This window comes from Phodopus roborovskii, unplaced genomic scaffold (assembly GCF_943737965.1).
Source record: "Phodopus roborovskii unplaced genomic scaffold, PHOROB, whole genome shotgun sequence".
In the NCBI taxonomy this organism is placed as follows: domain Eukaryota; kingdom Metazoa; phylum Chordata; class Mammalia; order Rodentia; family Cricetidae; genus Phodopus; species Phodopus roborovskii.
In genome coordinates, this window is record NW_026126410.1 from 9,186,835 (window position 1) to 9,195,994 (window position 9,160).

Sequence of the window (9,160 nt, forward strand, 5' to 3'; positions counted from 1 at the left end):
ATGCTTTTACTCTCTGAGCCATGTCACTGGCCATTAATCACTTTTTAAATGCAAAATATGACTTATCATTGTCCTTTATAAGATTTAATAGCATCATCCATTTGCCTATCACATAGCCAGTAGTGTAAACTTTTACTCAGAATCTACAGTTTGTTATTTATAAAATTTAAGCATCTTCTTTAATCCCACTGTGCAAAGAAGTCTCTGAAAAACATATACATCCATGATTTTATAAGCATTTCTGTTTTAATGAAGTCATATTTAAAAAGAATATTCCTGGAAAAGTAACCCATAATAACACTTTTATGAAGGATTTTAAAAGCATTTTGATTATTAAATCCATTTTACTTTAGTTCTATCATTATTATTAAGGTATTTATATATCTAAGCAAACTCACATTTTGAAACCTTTAAATATCAGGAAATGCCACAAAATGTATCTGATTCTTCATATACTAGTTTTCCAAATGTATTTAAAGTAATTTATTTTGATCAAAAAATGTCATGTTCTGTTTTCCATTAGCCTAAAGTTCCCTGATAGAATAATGTAAAATTCAATTTCTTTTCATAATCTATTTTAAAAGAAAGTCCTTATCAAAAACCTATGTATCCAATACAATATTTAGTAACTTAAATATTGTGTTATGACTTAAAGAATGTCATTTTATATAAATATGGACAATTTTTAAGTGACTTATTTATTTTTATTTTAGTGTACATTAGTGTTTCACCTGCATATATGTCTATATGTCTGAAACTGGAGTTATAGACAGTTATAAGCGGCCATGTGGGTACTGGGAACTGAACCCAGGGTCCTCTGAAAAAGCAGCAACACTCTTAACAACTGAACTCTTAATTGCTCTTAAGTCCCTAAACTGTACTTCTAATAGTATTTTAGATGTTTATTTTCATGTGGAATACTTCTTTTAGAAGACCAGATATGCCTAAGAGTGTCCTTAAGCTAGTTTAGTGGCATATAAAGCCACCAGTGTGCCACTTTTAGTAGGTATTAAGAATAATATTTAAGTTTATAAATAAGGAAGTATGGGTTTATCAAAAGTGTGAAGAGATATGTAAAACCAAATGTTATTTATTATAGAATGAAACAAATTAAGACCACATGTTTCTATCTTAAATCTTTGTTGTTGTAAATCATACTATTTTTTAAGCCTTTATTACAATAACAAGGGCTTGAGGTTAAAGTGACCCACTTTTTTCAGTCTTGAGAGCCAGAGTTAACATTCTGTTGGTTACAATGTTTTGTTTATCTAGGTTTGAGACATTTTGTTATTATATTTTGTTTGGAGGATTTTTTTTTTTTTTTGAGAAAGAACTTAAAGCTGCATGGATAGTGATGGGGAAGTGATCTGGATGAAATTGGGTGGGGAGAGCATGATCAAAATACATTTAAACTTTAAAATTGTTTTAAATAATTTTAAAAACCACATTCACTATTACCTAGATAAGGTCCAAAATCCCCTTTGTCTGTTTGCTTACTTGTTTAAAGAAAAAGAGTTAACACTTCAATTTCCACTTTTATGTTAGACTAAAAGCCTTTGGAAAGTCAGCTTTTGTCTAAATGAAAGGGGGAAAAAAAGAGACAGCAATTTCTGAAAGTCCAAAAGTTGCCCTAAAAAATACTCCAATTAAAAGAAAGATGACTGTTATGCATACACATTTAATTTTTGGGTAATTGTTGCTTGGCATATGTGTTTAGGAGTAAGCACTTGAGAATGAATTACCTATGGGTACAGCTTGAGGCATTTCTGTGTCCCACCTGGCTCCACAACACACTTATAAAATAATATCTGAAGCTTAATATTAATTATAATTGTTTGTCCCATGGCTCAGGCTTATTACTGGCTAGCTCTTACATATAAATTAACCCATTTCTATTAATCTGTGTATCACCACAATGGTCTGTGGCTTACCAGTAGCGCTCTGGCATCTTACTCCTCCTGTGGCTGCTTGAATCTCTTTCCACTCCTCCTTCTTTCTCCCTATATCTCCTGGATTTCCCCCCTAGCCATAATCTACCCTGCCATAGGCCAAAAAAAGCTTTATTCACCAACCAATAAAAGTATCAGATATTCACAGCATACAGAAGGACATCCCACATCATTAGAAAGGAAACTGCAATTTCTGAAAGTCAAAAAATCATCCATTAAAAAAAAATACTCCCATGAAAAGAAAGCATGATATCGCTCATACACATTTAATTTCTTGACAATTGTTGCTTGGTATATGTGTTTATGGGTAAGCACTTGGGATTGGATCAGCTATGGGGGCTTGTCCCTGGAGAAAACTTAATTTGATTTTCTTTCTCACAGCAGTGTTAGAGCCTATAGCTCTTCAGCTACACAGGATGGGGCCCTGTGAAGTTTCCCCATTCATGCTGGAAAGTCAACTGGTATTGTCATGCTTTCGGTCTAGTTTTGGCAACCATATTGTTGACATTTCATGGGTACAGCTTTCCTGTTATGTCCACAAGATGGTGTCTCATAGCATCCTTACTATTCCTTTGTCAATTACAATTTTCCCCCATGGTACTCATGTGATGTTCCCTGAGCATTAGGTATAGGGGCTGCACCATATAACTGTAAACCTTAACAACCGGAGTTGGCAATCTCCATAGTCAGTTGTTTTCTCCATTTTGACTAGCCTTGGCACTCTGTAATAACCTTCATCAGCTGCAAAAAGAAGTTTCCTTGATGAGAGGTGAGAGCAACACTTATCTGTGGATATCAGGACAAATACTTAGAATGCACTTAGAAAGTATACTGGTTAGAAATGTTGCAGTAATAGGTTTTTATCAGGGTTCTATGATTCCTGTAGCCATGGGTATCTGGCTAAATTTACAGCAGCAGGCATGAATGCCCATCCCATTGAGTGGGTTTCAGTTCCAATTAGCTATTTTTAAGCCCCAAAACAAAAGGCTTAAATTTTAAATTGAGTATGCTAAGAATAATAACTTTAGCTTTTGATGTATACTTTCAGAAGAAAAATTAAAGTTGGTTGTTTTCAACAATTCTAGGTGTACATTAAGTTTTGCCCCATGGTATCTCAATATGCTTTGGGTTAGGGACACATCTTAATTAACAAAGCACGAGTTAATTGGTTAATGATAGGGAAGTATTTTATATCAGTTCCACTTGGTAGATAAGTCCTTCCCTTCATCACCTGTGCGCTGATGGTCAGATCAACCAAGGCTAACCCTGAGGCCCTGATGTATGAAGAAGGAAGACAGCCCCTTCTCAAAACGAGAAACATGCTCAACAGAGGCAGTAATGTCCTAGGGCTAGGGCCAGGGCCTTTGAGGAGCTGTGGCTTCAGATACTGACAGCCCGATTCCAAAGCCACTAGATGCTCTTTGGTGATGCTTTTGAGACACCCAGTGTTTCCTTTGTGCCACATTGATTAGCTGACTTCACCCCATTGTATGATAGTCTTGCTGACATTGTCATTTTTCAATCAAGAAGACTGAGTCGGGGAAGAATAGAGGAGAGAAAGAAGACACTTTAATAGAGGGTGCCACTATAGGTTTAAAGAGAAATCTGGCACTAGGGATCTACAAGGATGACCCCGACTAACAATTTAAACAATAGTGGAGAGGCTACCCTAATTGCTCTTCCCCTATAATGAGATTGATGACTACCTTAAATGCCATCATAGAGCCTTCATCCAGTAGGTGATAGAAGCAGAAGCAGAGATTTGCAGCCAAACACTGAGCCAAACTCCTGGAATTAAGTTGCAGAGATGGAGGAGGGATGAGCAAAGGGGTCAAGACCATGCTAAAGAAATCCACAGAAACAGCTGACCTGACCGAGTGAGAGCATGCATACCTCAGTAGTAAAGCTGGGGAACCAGCATTAGACCGAATCAAGCCCTCTGAATGTGGGTGTCAGTTAGAAGGCCTGGGCAGTCTATGGGGCCTCTGACAGTGGACACAGTATTTATCCCTAGTTCACAAATTAACTTTGAGAGCCTATTCCCCATGGAGGGATACTTTCTCAGCCTAGATACACCAAGGAGGGCATAGGCCCTCCCACAAATGATGTGACAGTCTTTAATGATGCCCCATGGAAGGCCTCACCCTCCCTGGGGAGTGAATGGGGGGATGTGATGAGGGGTCTGAGGAGTGGGGACATGGAAGCATGGGAGAGAGAAGGAACTGTGATTGATATGTAAAATAAGATTGTTTCTAAATTAAATAAATTTTTAAAAATTGTATATAAAGTGCTGTATTTCTTACACACACACACACACACACACACACACACACACACACACACTTGCATGACTCACCAACTTGTGCATAATCTCCTGATTCCAAACTTCCCTATCTTTTCTATTTTCTATCTTCTTCTCATTTCCTAGCTACTTCTCATTTCCTAGCCTGGTGATCCATGTGGGAGAGCCCTTTCAATGTGTTTTAGCCCAACACCAGATGGTAAACAGTTAAATTGTTGGAGGTTGATCAGTACTTATGAGTAGCTCTCAGATGTGTTTCTTCAAACTCAGGAATAGGATATGTTCTTCTGACATGATTGTGAGAACTTTGCACATACCTCCTGGGTGAAAACCCCCCAATACTAACATCTGGGTTTAGAGGATAGTTCCAAGCTTCCAAGCGTGTACAAATAGTATAGAGTAACGGGAGTTTAGCAGCTCAACAGCCGGATGCCACAAATATCTGTGTTTTTATGTGAACCCAACGCCGGCTTTTGAGCCCATTTGCAAAGCACAGTTTTCTGAACTTGCTCTCTATTATTCCTAGTTAGGTCTTGGATGTGGGGTTCATACTGACACTGACACAGAGTGCTGGGGGTCAGAAGTTTATTAGAAGAATTAGGAACATCATGGACAGACTGACAACAGTCAGGGAAGTTGAGGAGAATCTGGCCCACAAGAAGAGAGTTTGTGCTATTCACCCAGCCTCTGAGGGAAAAGGGAGGCTTCACAGCATATGCCTGCCTGTACCCAGGCTGTCTGCATCTCCCAACAAGTGACAGAGAAGGTGGGCGTGGAAACTACTTGCCTTACCTGTCTCAGTGGCACAAGCCTGTTTCTGTCAGCCTCAAGAGGTCTTTCAACTTCTCTCTTTGCCAGCTTGTTTTTCCCATATGCTAATTATCCAAGGCTTTACATAAGGCCTCCTCTTTACCCAGTGCTCCTGCCTTGTGAGAATTCCCCTACATTCCAACTTTGGGAGATTGCATAGCTGTCCATTGCGCTGCCAGATGCCTAAGTCAAAAGTATTACCAGCAACTTAAGAACATAAACTCACTGCCTCAGTTTCCCTATATTTCAAAGGAATTAGGGTTCTCAGTTAAATTTCCAGTACCCAAAACTAAATCAGTTAGACATAAGAAGGCAACACTGTACTACTTTTTATTTTCAGTATTCTTCCACATAACAACAAATATTCAGTGCTTTCGACGTTTGGAAAGAAATATGATAGAAGGACTAGCCCAGTTGACCAGTACATCTCAAAGTCACAATAGCCCCAGGGTCAGATCATGATGCTTGATAACACAGACAACACACATGACCAAGGGCAAGCAAGTATCTTCTGTAATACATCTGTAGCAAACATGCAAGAGATCACAATTATAAGAATATCTGAAGAACAAAGAACGTAGACATTTACTTCTTTCTCAACAGGCCTCACAATTCTAGATCATCACAACCAGTTTTCAACCCCTTCCCATGATAGGGTAAAACAAAGGCTTGTTCTGTGTATAAAAGAAGCTTCTCTAAGGAGCACTGCTGATGGCCTGACTCTCCACCCCAACCATCTCCCTTACGCAATACATGAATAGTTGCTTCTAATTAACTTGCACAATGTTGAGATTAGTGGAGCCAAAACATTACTCTGCCAATGCATATTTTCTTCCTGGTGTGTTACGACAGAGATAACTCTCATACTAGATGATAATATGAGTGAAAAAACTTAAGGAGGATTGTTTGCCCAAACCTGAGATTGTATATAACTCCTGTCCATGGGTGCCTAATTGTCGTTAGGATATAGGGGCAAATGACTAAATGACTATTTAATATAGATGTGACACCTCATCTGGAAATTAATTCCTGACATCAGAATCCACTTTTTGTTTTGTCAATTTCAAGCAGGGTTTCTCTTTGTAATTGCTCTGAAAGTTCTGGAATTCACTTTATACACTAGGTTGGCCTCAAATTTACAGAGATCTACCTGCCTCTGCCTCCCAAATGCTGGGATGTGTACTACTACTGCCTGGCTCAGAATCTATCTCTAGTTAAACATTTTAGACTTACTCTCTAGGCAATTCATGATTTGTTCACTTCTCCTTTAGGGTCCTCCAACATCTTAGCTGCTCACACTTGTGGACATGATTACCTCGATCAATTTCCATATTGTGGAGAAGTTTTAAATATTCCTTTAATTAATGTTAATTTGTGTTCTTTCATGATTTTATATGTTCCATGTAGACACAAGTGCCTGTAGAGGCCAGAAGAAGGTGTCAGATCTCTTGGAGCTGGAGTTCTGGGATCCAAACTCAGGTCCTCTGGAAGACCACTAATGCCCTTAACTGCTGCTCTCTTATTAAAGGTGTTCAATGAAAGACTTTGTGCCCACTTCTTTCTCACCCTATCTCTCCAATCCCTCTTTTCTTCCTTATCTTCTCTCTTTAATACCTTATTATTTTAATTTCTGTGCATGTGTGTTTACCTGAAGAAGTTTTATTTACACTATGTGTGTGTGCAGGTTCCACAGAAGCCTTAGGTCATTGGATCCCTTAGAACTGAAGTTAGAATTAGTTGTGGGACACTTGATGTGGGTACTGGGATCCATATCAGGCCCTCTGCAAGAGAAGTACAACCAAGCCATCTCTCCATCTCTTTTCTTATCTTTGGATTTATAAGGAGGTGCCCAACTCTCACTAAAGTTCTAAGTAATCATATAGTAAATGAGAATGAAGTTGAATCTCCTCTACAATTCTGGAGACATCTGTTATCTAGGATTATGATGAGCATTTTTTATGATCTCCTGGCACAGTGGGTTAGTAGAAATTATTATAAGGCTTGAATTTCACTAGCAATATGGCTTGGAAATTTATAGCATCAATCACATTTGGACAGAAGTTCCGTTTAGATAATGTAGTCTTAATGTTGTTTATAAGAACATGCTGGAAGATAACTTTGTTTTGATAAATCAAACATTCCTAGATGAGCTCTTATAAACAAATATGTAAAAGCCACAGTGATACCAAGAAGCTTTATCAAATAATACTGGCAGTCACATCAAGGTTATTTATAATTTCACTTGCTATTGCAAATTGTCTATTATTAGAATGATAAAGTAAATGGCTATTTTTGTAGTGATTTTAGTTTTTACAGCTTGTTCCTATGATTGTTAGTAAACAAAATTCTTATTGTGATTTAGTAAAATCTTTTTAATTTATTATTGTGGATATTCAGGGAATATTATCAAAGAATTCTTCCTTACACTTTGGGGAAAAATTCATACCAGGGATAACAATTCTCTTTGAATATATCAACAATACTAGATTACATGTATGCAATGAATTAACAAATAACTATTGTTAATAATATTCTTTCTGGACTAGACCAATGGCTTAGGAGTTAGAGCACTTACCACTCTTGCAGAGTCCCACGTTCAGTTCCCAAAACCGCTGTGGTGGCTCACAACCACCTTTAACATCTTTAACTCCAGACACAGAGGATCCAAATCCCTCTTCTGAAATGTCAGACACCAGGTACACAGGTAGTATGCATACATATATGCAGGGGAAACACTTACACACAGAAAATATAAATAAATCTAACATTTCTTTTAAAAAGAATATTCTTTCTGTCTTTAATCAATTTCATAATTCCTACAGAACTTAGGTCCAAGCCTCGGGTGCCCTGATTCCTCAAGGAAAAAAACAAACTTAACTCAGACTTGTAATTGCAAATCCAAATCTCCCATTAACTCCTGTAAATTTTCCAGGGTCTATGCACCCAAGAATTTTAATATGAAAATTGGATTTTGTTATCAAAAGAATCCTCCTGTCAGTTACTGAGAATGAATTTCACTACTGAGATGTTTGGTTATAAGCTTTTTGGTTGGTTAGTTTGTTTGTTTTTCAGATAGGAACCTAGCCTCCTGCAAACCTAAATCACAGAGGCACAGTTAAGTTTCACTCATTCTATTTGAGACTATCCTTCTACACTGAGATCATATTGAGTAAAATTTATATTTTCTTAATAACCAATAATTTATGCAGCTGATGCTTATTATAAAGATGCCTATATTTTAGAGGTATTGAACAAAAGAGAATATGGGTCATCCCTACTCTATCACATGGAAGTTGGGCCTCAAAACACTTACAGTTCATAAAAGGCTCAAGCCCAGCAATACAATACAACAGAAAGGAACAGCAGCCAACCTTGTTGCATTTCCTCACATACTAAGTGTTCCAGTGCAGTCTGCTTTTACAGTCCTCTCTGAAAAATTATTGCCCTGAATATCTTTGTCCCCATCAATCTTCACACCAATTTCTAAGTGCCTGGTATTCTGAATGCTTGGTCCCTAGTTGGTGGTGCCATTTTGGGAGGTGATTAAAAATGTTGAGAACAAGATCTCTCTAGACTCTAGAATCCAGAGGAAGTAAGCCAATAGAGATGCATATTTGAATGCCTGGTTTCCCTTTTGCTCTACTTTCTTTCTGCCTTGATAAGAGATGCTGTATTTCTGCTATGATGAACTAAAACCCTGAGCTAAACAAATCTTTCCCTACCTTGTGTTATGTCAACAATGCAAACTCTAGTTCACAACAGTAGCCCACACCACATGCAAAATTTATAGTTCAGATGGGAGGGGAGGGTAGTCAGGGTACATGTGAGATGGGAGAGAGGGTAAGAGAAAAGGAGGGAGGGAGGGAGGAAAAGAGGGAGGAAGGAAGAGAAAGAGAGGGAACTGGGATTGACATGTAAAATAAAAAAATAATAAAGTAAAATCAAAAAAACAAAATTTACAGTCCATTCTGAGCTGTCATTAGAATTCTAGTCACTCTAACCCTACTTTCTTTTCTTTTTCATGCTATTAGAGACTATATACAGGCATTGCTTTGCTGTTTATTGATGATCTCACTCCTGTGTGTGTATAATTTCCAAA